The following is a 16,596-nucleotide window of genomic DNA, read 5'->3' as shown; positions in this document are numbered from 1 at the left end:
TAAGTGTTTATTTAAATCTTCTCTACCAGATAACCTTTGCTCTCATCGCTATGACACTTGAACTTGAGCTTTTCACACTATTCCGTTTTCATCCTTTAAAAAAAAAAACAAAAAAAAAACATTAAAGAAAATATCAGAGGCTGTGAAAATAAAATCAGAGGCTGACCAAGAAAATGATTTTGTACTGGACTGTGATATCTTTTGAAAGACTTTATGTAAGCACGTTGGCGTCGTAGTTATTTTCCTGTTCATTTGAAGCCTCTGGCTTTACAGATGAAGTACATTGGAGGTTTTCTAATTGTTGAGGCTCGGCTCTCCGGAGGGTTTTCAGACAATTTCAGAGGTGAACGAATGTCAAATCACATCACAAAGAACATTATAAATGTAGGGAGCCTGCTTTCAAATATATGGCTGAGAGTTACAGTAGATTTGGGGGGGAATTGGTTGACTCTTTCTTATTTTCCAAGAATCAGAAACTAAATGGCTCAGGACGGCCAGTTTTCATGTATTTGGTGGACTTTGAAATTTAGTAAAACAGCAAAATCAAGCTAGCTTGGCTAAATGACTAACTATCCTGGATCAAATAAGAATGATCTTAGACAGATGTCCAGAAATGAAACTACAAGTGATGGAAAAAGTATTGAGACTGAGCAAGCTATGAAGCTTCGATCTCTATGGAAGGCTAAGGGATGATGTATTTTCGTTTGCTAACGTGTGAGCGAACGTTATCAAAACCCTGTGATTTTTTGGGGGGGGGGGGGGGGTGACAATGCCAAAAACAAACTTATTAACTGACATAAGTTTATGAAGAACATGTTTTCATTCACGAGATCATCTTCACAAACGAACGCCGCGATATTTGAAACGAAAATGGAGCTTTGTTCAAAGCGCGAAGCTAACGTTATGCTACAGACGAATAGCATCACAGCTGCGTGACCCGTCAACATTTGCTTTGCTCCCCTTGTGTTTTCGGAATGATCATGTTAGCCACTTATTTGCTTAAAGACTCATAAAACTTCAATGTGGGTGAGTTTGGTGTTTACCGACGTATTTTATGACACAGAAAAAAATGTTACAATATCTTAAACTTACGCTAACCGTGAACCTCACTTAAGGCTTTGACACAGAGGCAAGGGATCAAGATAACGCTAACTTACCTCAGGGTTTTAGCGCTCGTTCTTGTGGCTCTCTGTCCAGTTACATCGCTGAATTCTGATGACATCGCACATGTACCATTCAAATTGATAAACCATGAAATTTTATGTCAGCGATTTAAAAAGTGTTTTACATGTATTAGTTGCAGTCCCACAACTTAAGGGAAGCGGAACATTTAAGTTTAAGATGTTCTTAATACTAAAACCCTTTAACAGATGAGGAGATCTGCTCACATTCCTCTTTATTAATCACAGGGGTATACTTTATTAACGCAAAACCTTGTACACTCACTGCCAGACGAGCTGCTTCTGTTATTAGTGCCATCAGGTCCAAGTGGTCCTGTTTTTTTGGATGTACTGAAGAGGGAAAGAATGTGAAGAAGGCAAAAGGGGGAAAGCAAACAGCTAAGTAAACTTTTGGATTTAATAACAAGATCCTTCTACCGTGAGGTTAAACAGACCCACTTGTCACTCCCTTTGTTTGCTTCTGTATCCATCGTAGCAGCAGCAGCAGCAGCAGCAGCAAAAGCAAATGAACCCAGGTTCAAAAACATTGCAGTAAACATACTTTAAATAGAAGCAATATGAGCCAAGCTGCAGATTTAATAAATGCTGGCGCTTGTCCCGGATTGGTTGTGTTTACATGGACAGCAATAATACTTACTCAAAGGTGTTTACACAAGTTTCTTACAGAATATTGTTGTTATGTGCTACAGGGAAAAGTCAGATGACGAACGGCAACATTACATCCATGCAGTCCGAGCTTTTCCAGAACTTTACCTGAAACATTTCTGTCATGGTGCAACCATATTTTGAATGGTTTCTCAGTAGATGTTGCGAGCTTTAGTTTGTTGCACCCCGCTAGAAGCTGGACCAAACCCTCCAGCTGCCAAAAATGCTGCGAAAATCCCAATAGGACTTCATGTGATGAAGATCTATTCGACACTTATTGCTAATTCATCTCAGATCGGAATACTCCGCATCTATAATCACTCCATCGCTCATTAGAAGATGTTTACATGTCGTCGTTTTTTAAATCAGAATATCAGTTTAAACTCAGATTATTAGCGTCCATGGAAGCATTGCCAATGTGTAGTGTGCCTGCTGTTTGAAAAACAAGTGTGTATCCTACACAGCCATGGGGTGTATTGAATGCACGCATCTTAGATATTCAAAAGAGATGCAGAGTCAGACTGATGCACTGACCTGTAAATGGGCTGACAGACAGCCTTTCAGACGGTTACATAATCAAGGCTTTTCATCCAGACGCATGCAGCCCTGCTGGGATGTGAGCAGATAATCAAGAGCCAGTGTGTAGATGTCGACTGAGATCTATGACCAGGTTCAGATTTTAAGAAGCAAGCCCTCCCTCCTCCCCCATCATAATGCTGATATTGCAATAAAAGTGTCAGCCCACACTCAAAGAGCCCAGCAGTTGCAATCAGGGGGCGCCAAGTATGAGGAAATTGCATTACAGATGTTCCCTTCTGAGTATTTAAAAATGGAAACACTGGAAGCCTTGTTTTATTGCTTATGCTTTCGATGAGGTTTTTTCAAAGCACTTCCGACAGGGTGAGCATGTTTTTGTTCCAAGGCCGTTAAAACTGCACTCTTAAGGGGATCTCGCGGAGATGCAGACGTCATCAAACATAGAACAGCAATTTCACTGAGAGGTATTCTAAGGTGAAGATGGGATGTGTGAATATGCGATCCTAGTGGGTTCATCTGCTGTGTAAAACATGAGGCCAACGAATTAACAAAAGAATTTTCCAGATTAAAAAAAAAAAAAAAGACTTAGTAGATATGTCAACCCAGTGCGTTGTTCAACTCCAGGGTCCTTGGAGAGCACGGTCCTCCGAAAAAGGTTGTCAGATCTGGATCGAATCTGAAAGTTTTACCATCAAAAATCAGAAAAATCCATCCATAGGTGACGGACAGTCAAGTAAAAGCAATTGAATGTGATGTAAAGACAAACTAATAAGTTGCAGTGGCGAAAAAGCATCATTGGATATGCTGGACCGTACGAATACATCGTGAGCCGTTCAGTTTTAGCTTAAGCTTGCTGACAGACAAGCATTTAGACATTAAAGTCAAAGCCAAAAGTACCTTTTTTCCCCCACTACGTTACATGGATCAGCCTCAAAACTTAACGGATTAATCCGCCTTGTAGGTTTTGCACAATCCTGCAAAAACAGACAAACAAATGGCAGAGGTAATAATTAAACGCATGCTGATGAACAAGAGCACGTTATTAAAATCGCACTCATGGACTAAAACAGATGCGAAGGAGAACCATAACTGCGTGAGTCATTAAAAAATCTCCCGTGGCAAGTGTAAGCAAGACTCAAAGGTAATGCAGCAACTCCACCTCTCACAAATACACTTAATTGCGGACAGGTGTTTTTAAATGTGCCGTTCAAGCTCTCCTGCAGGAGCCCGCAGAAATTCAGAAGTTGGTACGGGCAACAGTGCAGCAAAGGAGAGAAAGCTCATCCACAACCACCCAAACAAGTAGGAAAGCACGGTTGAGCTTCGCCGGCGCTGCGTTACGTTTGGTGGACTCACAGCTGAGGACAATCCCCCAGGTTTTGTTGCTAATCGTGGATGGAAACAGCAAAAATTAATTCGTTGTGTAACAGATTGAAAACCTTAAAGGTGTCTATTCATGCTGATGTTGCGTAGCTTTTAAGACTGTCCTACCCAGGCCAATGGTATGGGGGTGTCTGTTATCCTGGGCCCTGGTCCAAGGTGGGCCCAAAAGGGCAGTCTGTCAAAAACGATGTACCTTCGGTACCTGATCTTTTGTTAGGAGTCAAATAGTGTAACCTTGCTTAGGGAGTCCATTTTTTTAATGTTTCAAAAAAGGGATTTGCTGTGTGGTGACACGGTGGTGTAGCGGTTCCCACTGTCGCCTCACAGCAAGAAGGTTCCGGGTTCGAGTCCCGGCTCGGGCACGGGATCTTTCTGTGTGGAGTCTGCATGTTCTCCCTGTGCCTGCGTGGGTTCTCTCTGGTACTCCGGCTTCAAAGCTAGATTTGCTGTGTCTCCAGTTTGTGGTAATCATTTCCAGGAATGTTTTTTCTCCTTGACGCTAGTCAGAAATCCCCTGATTCAGAATGCGGAGTTCGCTGATGTATGGTATCCTGTGACCAGGGATTTGATCGGAATCATGCATCTGTCTACTGACAAGTACGGGCGGATTCTTATCCATCCACACATCTAGCTTCATACCAAGAACATGAAGCCCTAAAAAAATTTTTAAAAATAAATAAATAAAAAGATGGTACGACCCCTGCAGAGTTATAACTTCAAAATCATCATCATCATCCATCTGTGCTCTTATGAAGAGATACTAAGATCTTAAATCCACTGAAGAACTGAAACAAGTTGCCCCTGAGGGGGTGGACTAGAAGATTAAAGAATTAAATCAGATTGCACATTTCAGCAATCTCCAGCCCCAAAAAATGTATAGTCTGTGATTTCTCTTTGCTGTGAATGGTAAAATACCCCAGAAATAACAGTTTCTTCGATTTGAGCTCAGCTGAGAAAAGCTCATCCCTTTGTCTTTACAGGGCTTAGACACATTTGACAGTTAATGCAGTTCCCGAGCAGGTCAGCAAGCGTGATCTCCAGCAACTGTTTCACGCTCCCTATTGTGTGACGGTCTACTGTACAGGTCAGTTTATTCAATCTAAGCTCCTCCTCAACAAAGGGTGAGGCAATTCCTTGGAGATTAAGGAGATTGAGTGTAGATAACGACAGTCTCCTGTGCCCAAGGAGAACGTGCACTGTTCTCTATAACCTTGATGGACACTCTCAGTGTCACGCACACTAAGTCCACTCCTCGGTACGGCACAGAAACCTGTCCTACAGCCAACAAATGTGCACTGCGTATCTCATCTATATGTTAAGCCTTACAGCACTTTTTGAATTTTCTGATTTCCTCGTGAGAGAATTAACTTCCTGTCAGCGAGGGAGATTACGATCCAAGTCCAAGGCTGCGTATTAGTTATTTCAAACTCTTATCATCATCTAACAATTTCTTGAATTATTTCTTATTATCTCGTAATTGCCAGGAGCTTTCAAATCTTCCTTTCCATGGCTAAAGAACACCGAAGTACGCTTGTGTTTGTGCAACGTCTGATTAGACGAGCAGCTTTTCCTATGAGCATCAGAAATAAAGAACCAGAGACAAAGATCATTCGATGTGTTTTCACCACAGGGAAATCATTTGGACAATGTTTTGTATGTGTGGAATGACAGCGATGCATCACACAGCCTCCACAACTTTCATCTGCAGATTTCTTCTGAAAAGTCTGCTGAAAGCCCTGCTGGCGCTCTGATGCAACAACCCTCATTTCTTCAATACAGCTGTTAAGTTTCAAAAGCGTACACTCTCATCTGTGATTAGTCATAACAGACGCCTGTATTCTGCATGTGTCCGTGCAGTGACACGCTCGAAACAGGAGTTGTTATCATGATACTGCATATCCTCACCGGGGCAGAGAGATTCAGTGTACTAAACACAGTCGCCACAGGCCTTATCCTTTTATCAGCTCCTCCTGTCGTTCCCTCAACTTCCTCAGCTCAAGTCTGCCGGCATTTCAAAAGCAGGTGGGATATAGTTTCCCCTCTTGCTCTTCATATGCTCAAGACATAAACAGCAGCTTGTTAAGAGTTGTTTTTAAAAAAGCGTGCAAGGCTCAGCTAACGAGATTCCTAAACTGCTTTGCTTTCTGCGAGAGGCTCTGGCGGAAATTTGCATTTAGACATGCGGAGTACCTGTTAATGGCTCATTTGGAAACACAAGTGAGAGTGCTGCAGCACTCTGGCACAAGGGTCTCAGAGGACTGTGGCTTCCTAACAGGGTGCACACACATGCTGAACTCAAGCCACAGTCATTTACATCAGAGGCGGTAAGAGCACCCTCATTTTCCTTGTCGTACATGATGTACATTATGTATATTGGAGGTTACCCGTCCGCAGGGACTAAGGACTGTAATTTACATAGTGAGGACTTAAATCCTACGTGAGCGCCATGTTGCTGGTCTATCAGTGAAACTGCGTCAATGTCCTTAAGACTTAAACCAGAATGGATCGTCCAGTGGCCAGAATAAAATCTCTAAAGCAAAATTTCATCCCAACATTTCTCAGGAGAACTAAGTAACGTGGTGGTGTCTAAAAAGTGAAGCGTGGCTCATGTGTGAAGGGGATGATGCAAAGGTTTGGGATGGTCAAATCTCGACCAGGTATGGTTTGTCATAGCGATTAATACCTTTCAGTTGCAGAAGCATGTAGTAGCAACTTTTAACACTTGAATTCTCAACATCGTTGCCAAATAAAGAAGTTGATAGTACGTTATTTTGTGACTGCATTGGACGTACACTGTACTGTATGTTATATTCAAGAGTAACTCCTAAAAAATTAAAGGAATCGTTGGGGAAATGCAACCTAATGCAACAATTTCTACACTTGTCTGTTGTCAGTAATTTCTTATGACACACAGTGTGCACCTCCGCAAGTTGATAGAAGTTACCGCTTTGCGGATCATGTGCAGGTAACGCCCCAGACATACCAGCTCACTGGTAGCACGTTAGCTTGTCTTTGCTAGCATACCGTACTCGGTGTTAACAAATTCTGCTTTGTAGAAACAGACTGAAAACAAAAAAAGGAAGAACTTCACATACAAAATGGAGACTATTTCTGTTCCATCTGATGTGCCATTCAGAGAAATGAGGTGAAAAAGTTCGGATAGCAACACTACATTGCATCATGCTGACCAGCGCTAATGCTGATTTTTTTTTTTTTTAATCCCCTTTCTGCACAGTTGCCATGGCGGTTAACCATGAAGCTGGAACAAGACAAACTCACGGCATCCCACTTCCAAAAAGACGCTCTTTGGTGTTACCTTGAGCACAAACCCTCCGAATATGCCAACCGAGTGCAAGACCGGACTGCGTAACACCCACTGTAAGTCAAGTTACTCTGCTTTCGAATGCATGATACAAAGTCAGAACTCCAAACAAGCTCATCCTCACTACTTATATCTGAATTCCAAATGTCGGCACTTAAATAAGTTTTTCTTGGGGTTGCAGTGGCTTTTTTTTTCTGTCTGGACGTAGGATTTAGTATTCTGTGGGTTGGAGCCCTCAATGAATTTTAATTTGCCAATGAATATTTGGCAGCTTTAACTTGATGTCCACACAAATGACATCTTTACATAATACATAGCTCCTCTGAAGCAGAATGACCAAACATGTAACATTAATTATCATAAATGCATTTATGAGAAGGAATGTGTTTATTATGCATGTAGGTAATCTTTTTATTGCATAGTAAGTAGATTTTTGTTTCACTTACATTCCTGCTCATGTTCCTGGTAGTTTAAGGCTTTTGTCAACCATGAGTCAATGGTTTCGTCCTTGGACCTGTATACACTGTATCTGTGTGTTTCCAAACCATCAAAAGAGGTTTTCCTACAGCAATGCGTCATATTGGCTCTTGACTATGACGTAAAGAATTGAGAGTCCTTCTCTTGTGCCGGCGTCACCCTGAGATCATGAATATAGAGAGATTGTAAAGTTCCGAATGGTGAATGTGGTGTCAGATGAGTCCGGTTAAGTGTGTGAGAAAAATTCAGATGATCTAAGGTAAGTCGTCGCTCTTGGTGACGCATACGAAGCGTAGACGCTGTAGTAGCATCAGTTACATCAGAAGTGGAGAGTATTTCTTCTTCTTTGAACGAAGGGCAGAGAAGAGAACCACATTGGAAAATATGTTCTTGCTCTTCTATGGACCGGCTTCGACTTCTAGGCCCATGGTAGACGGCTCATACAACTACCTGCTAAGTAGCGTTTGAAAGTGTTTGACTTTTTCTAAAAAAATGTTTTCAGTCCACTTTGGCAAATGTTTTCTTATGGCTTTTGCAGTCTTGAAATGCATTCTAGGGCTGGGTACTTTGTCAGATTTGATTTTCCAATTCCAATTTTGGCATTGAACAGTTTTAAAAACAAGATTGTAGAAGAAAAAACTATTGGACTATTGTCCTAGCAGACCTTCTGTGGAGACCAGAACAACGTCATCTCCTGCAGCATGTTCGCACTTGATATCAGCAACCTTTGCTTCTCACCCTGAGAGTGTATGTGGACATTATCAGCAGGCACAGACACACATGCACACGCGCTCGCACACACACACACACACACACACACACACACACACACACACACACGCCACTGTTTGATGCTGTTCCACCAACAACACTGTCAAGAGCTCTCCCTCTTCATTAAAGCGATACTGTCCAGAACCATTTCTGAAATGGAGTTGCAACTCTTTGAACTGTGTGTAGATGTGTGTTTGTGTGTGTCCCTTTTACACAAGAGAGTTTATGTCCCTTTGTGTTATTTTGTCTAAGTGTCTGAGTGATGGAGTGCACAACCCCCGCCCACCCCATCCCCCCCAAAAAAAGACTGTCAGGTCAGTTTCATGTCAAGCCAGCCAAACTCTTGGCACAGATTAACAGGAAAGAGCAACGAGGGCAAAAGAAGTGGGAGCAGCAATTAGGAATCAGCAACCTGACCACCCAGCCCTGCGCTCACCCTGGCTGTCTCCAGATAACACAGCTCGTTCGACAAATAGGCCCGCATGGGAATGTTGCATAGCCACTCATAATATGGTAACGTACACGTATACAACACAGCGCCAAACATCATCTATGAGCTGCAACAGGGGCCGGAGCATGCTGCTAGAAGTGTCAAATATGCATGAGGGAGTGAAGGTCTGTCTCCTAATCCTTGAGGCAATTAATACGATCGTTTCCAGGGCCAAGCGCCTTGATGCACACATCAAAACTGTCCCTGGGCATCTTGAATATTTTAGGTAGACTAATTTAAAGATAGAGCAGCCAGAGGCTTTGTGTTATGGATTGGAGCCGTCTGGAAGCCACCGGCTGGCCATACATAGAGAATTGTCTTTGTTGATTTGTGGGGCTATGGGGACAACATATACACAAGAGAAAACATTGCCGAAGACACTGTGTTTAAAGATAAAAAGCCTTTTTTTTTCTCCTTCTGTTAGTGTCACACTTGAGAGGTGGTGTGGGGTTTGGTTTGCGAAAGCGTTGACAAGCCGCAAGATGTAATGCATGCTCGGTTCTACAAGTGCATCGCTGTTTTCAGAAGAGATTACTTTCGCTTCAGAATCATCGAGCACACACACACACACACACACACACACACACACACACACACACACACACACACCAGCGTGGCACATTTAAGTGTCACGGCCAATCTTTTTGTTTTTGTTTTTTTCGCTTTACATGTCCAACAGCTTCCAGTGCGTTGTTGGTCCTACGGAGACGCTCTCGCCGAGTGCATTGTCGTCCCCAGTAAAAGCATTTCGTTCTGCCTGGGTTTTTGTTGTTCCTTCTGCAGATGTTTTTAGCCTCCAGTCAGGTATTGATTGAAATGTTCAGCCTAGTGTGAGGAAAAGGGAAGGAGGGAGTGAGAGAGAGAGAGTATGTGTGCGTGTGTGTTTGGGGGGGGGGGGGGGCTGTATTCAGAGGTATTCGTTTGGTGGGGAAGCAATATTGATTGTGCCTAAAGTGACAAGATTGAGAAGGCCCACTTTGACATGTTATCCCCATTGCCGCCAACAGACAAAGTGCGGGCCAGAGGAGCAGTGTGGATTGATTTCTGTGATCATGGATGGCCTGAGACCTATGAATCAATCGTCCCAGCGATGCTGCTTGAAAATAAGTTTTTCATAGCGCTGTGGTAATGTAAAGACCGGGAGTCTGTTTGATTTAAGAGGACAAGTAAATACCGCCGTAATGAATGGGCCCCATGTGCAGTCTGACAAGCTGGAAAGTCTTCACAGCACTGGAAAAAAGACAAAAAAAACAACAACCCATAATCCAGCAAGTAAAGCATGTAAAGTGGCATCATACTTGTAGGCAGCTGGCTTGGTGTTTCTCAGCCACCGGGCTGCGGCTCATAACCAGGCCATGATCAGCAACCACTGGTGGGCTGTAGAATCCTTTCAAGTTGACACTCACTTGTGTTAAGTGGAATAAGGGAATGGAAATGTTTGAATCCTTGACCCTTCACGGATAAAAGGAATAGAAAATGGACGGATGGATAAATGTATCAATCCTATAAAGTTCTTTTTTTTTTTAAGTTAAAATGATAAAATATTAGTTCTATAAAAAAAATGTAAACAACTTCAGACATTCAGTGTGACAAGCTAACTGTTAACATGAACTGCGGTGATGAAAAAAAATCCTGAAGCAAAAGAATAGGACTAATGTACCAAATATTTTATTTAATCCAATTTTACCTCGCCAGTTCATTCCAAGCTGCCCTGGTCTTTGCTCTGCCTCCTCCGCCACCCACAGACTACCACATACTTCCACATGTGGAGTCGTCGACTACACCTTTGCCCTTGAAGCTGTGGAATTTTACCAGGGGGCACGTAGCCTGTTGAAGGCTCGCACTATTCCTCCCAATTCCGCTCCTGTCCGTACAGGCCCACTGACCAGAGAGGGAGCTGGTGCAGCGACCAGAACGTAAACCCTCATCTGGTCTCCCGGCTGCAGATTCCCAAGCAAGCCAGTGGCAACGTGGCAGACCAAACCAATGTTCTCCCCGTACTTCCTTAGCAACCCGGAATATGTCAATTGAAGTGTTGACGTACAGCCCAGTGTGTGGAGTGTGTCTTTGCGCTCTTAAATGAGATCCTGTTCAAAGTGAAGCGGCTTCACACACACTTCAAATAGATTATTAGAATAGAAGAGCAAAAATAATTTGGGTCCGATGTTTTTTTAATGGGCCCTGGCCTGAATAGGTGGGCCTTGCAAAAGAAAGGGTTGAGACCCTGCTCGGTGGGAGTCTGTTGTACCTGATTCACTGATGTGCCCTTCTTACAATCATCCATCAGCTAAAATTGCTTTCTTCTAACATCAGGCTGTCAGTGAGAAATAACAAACGTAACCGTGCAGAGCAACACATGATTACAGGGTAATAATGCCCTGAGGTCACAGTAATATGACCTCATTCAAAGCGGCTTGTTTGGGGGGGGTAAGTGAAATACTAGTTACGTTGGAGTAGTCACTAGGGAGCAGCTCATCATCAGAGGTGGTTAGATGCCCTGAACTGTCTGTTTTTTTTATTCGTAGTCGCTTGTTTCGAAATAATGGGAATGGCCTCATTTGGAATCGATGTGGAAACACTTGAGGTGAAGCTCAAGGAACAGTTCAGAAACATTTATGATTTCAAGTATTCATGCACCACTTGTGTCTGGCGTGCTGTTAGACCAGGAGTGGAAGGGTGAACCAACTCCTGTATTTGCCCTGAATCAGATGTTGTAAATTCATCGCTATAATCTTCCAGGAAATTGCACAGGTGTTTACTGAGGTCTAATCGAGATATGGATGCACTTAAAGAGAGGGAGTTCCAAACAAGGAGGGCTGTTAAGGAGATGGACATCTTTAAATGTGGACAGTATAGGACTATAGATGAGTAGACTTAGGAAGCATCGTTCAATCGTCAAAGCACGTTCCTTTTTTTTTTTGGAGTCACCTGCGTGTCTCGGGTTACTTCTGCTGCATAGCTAACAAGAACATAGAAGGAAATACAAGTGAACAACACGCCAAAACCTGTTGAAATTCCTAGTATAAATGTGGCCGCACACTGAGAGACAACGATATAACAAAGATTCTCATTTCAGTTGATCTCTCACACAAAATTTTTACCCTCATTTGGGCGGATTTGGGGTCTGATTCCCTGCCTCAAATCAAACGAACCGCCCGTCTGCCCAAACTATCCAGTAATGTGAGGGGTCTACAGCAGCCCTTCCACCCCTACAAATGTAAGTCGTATATTTATGACAAGATGTCATCTAGTTGCCGTAGAAATTATAATCACAGGAAAGAAGGAAGTCCCCTGATGTCACAAAAGGAAGTGAAATCCGTATGCGGAGGTGGAGGGAGCAACAGATGGATGGATGATGGTGCAGGCTCTCCGTGTTGGTGACTGACTCAGTGGTTTTGTTAGTTGTTGCTGTCGTGACAAGATATTTGAGAATCACGCTGCTGCTGGTGTGGAGCTGATGCCGTGCAGCTGCAGCAGGAGCAGGCTGTTGATTTTGTGTCAGCTGCACTGAGTCTTGGCTCGCCCATTCTCTTAAAGTAGTGCTAATTTGAACAGGACTTGTTGGTTAATCCGTCCGTACTGGATGTTTGGCACTTTAGCATGTAGCTAGCACGAGCTCCAATAAGTCACCCTCATTTCTCAGCCACGACCCACGTTTTCCCCTCTTGCTCTGCTTTTCTCTGCAGAACACTGCACATACAAGGGTTACTAGTTTACAACAACCGTCTGCCTCAGTGTGTGTTTTGGCTAAACAAGTTCCTAATTGATTGAAAACCAAGCGTGTGCCCCTGCATCTTGATCAAAACATCTTGTGTGAGTGTTCTTACTGTGAGAATGAGTTTCAGTATAATTCCAATATATCTGTGCTCCCATGTTTGTAAAATCTGCTTGGATTGGTTCACGCTAGAGGACGTTTCAGTCATTAATGGATGGAGCACTCCAACAATAAACAGGGTTAATTGGATGACAACATGCAGTGAACAGGAAGCTGCACCTGAGCAAACACAACATGGCATATGACCACACAAGTGACACGTGTGTGTGTTTGTACGTGTGCGCGTGTGTGTGTGTGTGCTTGCGCACAAATACACATGGAGTAAAGGCTCAAATGACATTTTAATGAATGGAGCTTCGGGAATGCAGTGGCTGTCACAGCAGTGGGGGGGCTTCTGATACACATTCTGAATTATTGATAGTTTGGCTGCCCATATATAATTTAGGTCGTTTGAGGCTTTGTACAAATTTTACATTTTGAGTTTTCTTGTAAATTTGAAGGATAAAAGAAAATGTCCAACAAGTAGAGTACATGAGAAGGTCAGTCACCCTCGTAACCAGAGGGCTGATCTCATGTCCACAGTTGCAAGACAGGCTAAGTTCTTTAAAGCTAACACGGCAAATCAGCATTGAAATGATATACAGATATATTCTAATTACAATTTTGTAGGTCTGTTACTTAAGTTTCCATCTGTGGGTTTTATTTATTACCTTAATTTTTCTCAGGGCTCCGGATCAAAAGTCAGTAGGCATTTGGGAATTCATGTGCATATATGCATCTCTAATATCATGGGTATGAATTTCTCTGGCATGCTAATATGTTTTAATCATCTAAGGATTTCAGTGATTTAAATGAGCAGGTTTTCCAGCCGTGTGGGATTAGCAATACTCTGCTAAATGTGTGTAGAGTAGCTAAATGGTGTGTAGAACCGCGTTGGCTCATGTACGACTGTACAAATGCTTGTACGCTCGTATGTTGTGCGTAACCACCAGTGCATAACGAGCATCTGACCTTGTCTGGATCGTTGCCCTTCTTGGTTTTAATTACCCTGTAAATGCCAACGTATGACCCGTTCTCCTTCCGTTTTCTGAAGCATGTGCCGGATGAAGGACTGCTGTTCATCCTTTATCACATGTTGGCTCAGACAATTACAGAAAGTGACTGAGTCAAAGGCAGGCTGAAAATAGCTGCCTGAAGCGTCTCGCACTTCCTGACCTCCATTCCTCCCCAACATGCATCACAACAGAAACAGAAGATGTGCGTCTTGGCAACCACCAATTAAGGCCACACATCCTTCACATGAGGGCTATTGTTTAAGCAAAGCTCTGAGAATAATGAGCTAAAGTAAACAGTAATTAGTAGAACTAGGTCATTGATTATACACTTCTGTCTCTGACTGGTCCTGAGGGAGTTTCCAGGTAGGCACACACACATCCAAATATCTGTTTGACAGCAACATGTGATCTCCTGGATTGAAATGAAATCCATCTTTCTTCCTGAATTAGCATTCAAACGCTTACATGTTACTAAATCCAGATGTATTCATGCATGGAGATTGATTATGACTCCTCCCTCCTGAACATATATTCACACTACTATTTATTTGGTGTGTGTGCTTGATGACAAATCTATTTATGGCGCCTATATCAGCAGCGTGAATTATGCATGTCATATGGATTTGCCCTCTACATGAAGAAGTGGGGAGGGGAGACATGAGCGTGTAAGCTGCCATCACATTATAGAGAGGGATCAGCATGGACTTGAGAATAGCTGATTAGTGGAATTTGTTCCAATCTAGGACACAGTTTCACCCTAATCCACGAGTGAGAGGTCAATCACAGTGTAGATGAACAGCACAACCTAGATGTGTGTAATTTTTGAAGTTCGTTTACTCTACGAAATCACACGAGATCAGTTTGGACGTGAACGGCGACCTCGTGAGCCCTGTGGCTGGATGGTCACTAGTTGCGGGTGCAAAAATCATCAAAGATCTTAGCTGAGAGAAAAGCAAAACCTTTGCTGAAAATTCTCTCTCGCCTTCATTTATGGTTGCTGACGTTTCTGCATTCAAGCATGTTTGACTGAAGGTGGGGCTGAAGACGGTGAATCAGGTGACTTTAAAGGAACCTGCCCAATTTTTGGGAAACGCGCTTTTGTCGCCATGCTCTCCAGAGCCAGACAGAAAGATAGATATCCTTGCAAGGTTCTGGTCATCTTTTGTTTCACCTAATGCCCAAACCTAGAGCTTGCTAGCCTGGGGGTAACCATAACAACAACGTTCGAGTAGCTAACGCTAGCTTGTAGTTCCGCGAAAAAAAGGCGTGAACCAAAGTACATTTTCGGCTTGTGTGTTGCAGTAGGGGGTTGAGACCCACAGAGAACCAGCTGGCTACTGGTTAGCTTAGCACAATGCATGATAGTGTGTGGGAAGTGTTAGCAAACCTCTCTTCTTAGACATCATGTAATACACTCATGTGGAAAATACTCAATGAAATAACAAGTTCAAAGTACAAGACAACCAACACCTAGCTGGAACTACTTTACTGACATTCATAATTGTTTGGCGAAGTGATTTCACACATGTAGCGCCTGAAAAGCCACAAAACTCAACTAAATGTTGCCAAAATTGAGAGCGAATTGTGGCCGACTTGTTGAGAGAGAATGAAGTTGATTATTTCCCAACCGCTCCCTCCGACTATCGTTCATTGTGCTAAGCTAACTTGCACACACTCATCTTGTTAGTCTCTTGGAATAATGGAAATTTAGAGTATTTCCCCAAAAGTTGGAGTGTTCCTTGAACATAACCGTTGATTACAAAAATGAAAGTAAAGAAGGGATCCCTCCACTTGTACTGTGTGATACGTGTCGTAGGAAATCTCTGCTGACTCTGCTCCTGGCCAACACACAGTCAGTGTAAGGATATCTACTTCCCTCGTGTGTCATCCTTGAATCTCCTCGTTTCTCTCGTTATAGACTGTCGTTGGCGTCTTCGTAAATGACCCATTTCACCCACCCCCGGATGTTTGTAATCTTCCTGTTTCTTTGCCAGCTGTATGATAGAAATGTCATCAAACGTGCCCACTCGCTTCTTTGGACATGATCTGCTCTATTCAGGCTCAGTCGGACACAAGACAAGACTTTGTCCTATAGGAAGTCGGCAGGGTAAAATCTCTTTCATGTCTGGTCCAAATGAGCTGGGCTTTTGCATTCTCACGCACAGCTCCTCCGGGTGCACGTACGAAGGAAGCGGCTTCTGTCATTAGCGGTGTTTGTCAATCTAAAACAGCGTTTTTGTCGTACTGCGGGCTAATCGCAACATGGTATTGAATTATCAGTGCAGTCCGTCTGTCAGGGGGGGGTGGGCAGTCGTTGATGGTGCTAGTTGTCCAAGCATGATAAGGCTGCTCTTTCAGATCATTACTATCCATCATCATAAAAGCCACACACAACCCTCCCCACACACACACCATATACTGTACATAACCCTCCTTTACAAGCCTTTTTTTTTTTTTTTTACCTTCCCACCACCTCGCTGACGGACGGTTATGGAAGAGCTGGAATTTGCATACATGTTGGAGCCAGTCAGTATGTGGGCAACATGAAAAATGCAATTTTCTGGGTGACTTCCCACTCCTCAAGATGGCAGCTGTGCAAGAGCAGGAAAGAAAGCACATCACCTGTAATTGCATAGCAACTGACATTTCCAGTGATTTTTCACTGCTTGAGCCAAAGGTTTAAAATTTGTTATTGAACAGGGTCTCAGTGCCTCAGTAAAATAAATACTTTACGATGAACTTTTTGGATCAGTTACTGCTCGCGCTATTCCTCATGGAGTGCTGGACCATAAAGCGCAACCATCAATCGTAAAAACACGGCTTCAGGGAGAATAAGAAGGACTGGAAACCTGCTTTAACGCCTGCAGAATCCTTTTAGCAACATGTTGTGAGTATGTTTACAAGTGACTGACAAATGTGGGATTCTTGGGGCTTTTAGTGGGGAGCAAAAAACTCGGATA

At 43.1% G+C, this 16,596-nt stretch overlaps 1 protein-coding gene across 1 annotated transcript in view; it reads left to right on the top strand.

The window, feature by feature from the left end:
• The window catches only part of chrm2a (cholinergic receptor, muscarinic 2a), a 73,639-nt gene that overhangs the window by 21,924 nt on the left and 35,119 nt on the right, over positions 1-16,596 (top strand). Inside the window, exon 2 of the mRNA XM_086201879.1 lies at positions 6,982-7,124. The gene's annotated coding sequence lies outside the window, so the exon portion shown is untranslated. The remainder of the gene's footprint in view (positions 1-6,981; positions 7,125-16,596) is intronic.

The sequence above is a fragment of the Aulostomus chinensis genome, chromosome 4 (genome assembly GCF_037954235.1).
Source record: "Aulostomus chinensis isolate RoL2024-O1b breed Wild chromosome 4, RoL_Achi_v1.0, whole genome shotgun sequence".
Lineage (NCBI taxonomy): Eukaryota > Metazoa > Chordata > Actinopteri > Syngnathiformes > Aulostomidae > Aulostomus > Aulostomus chinensis.
Note: the sequence above shows the minus strand (reverse complement) of the source record. Positions and strands in the feature narration are given on the sequence as shown.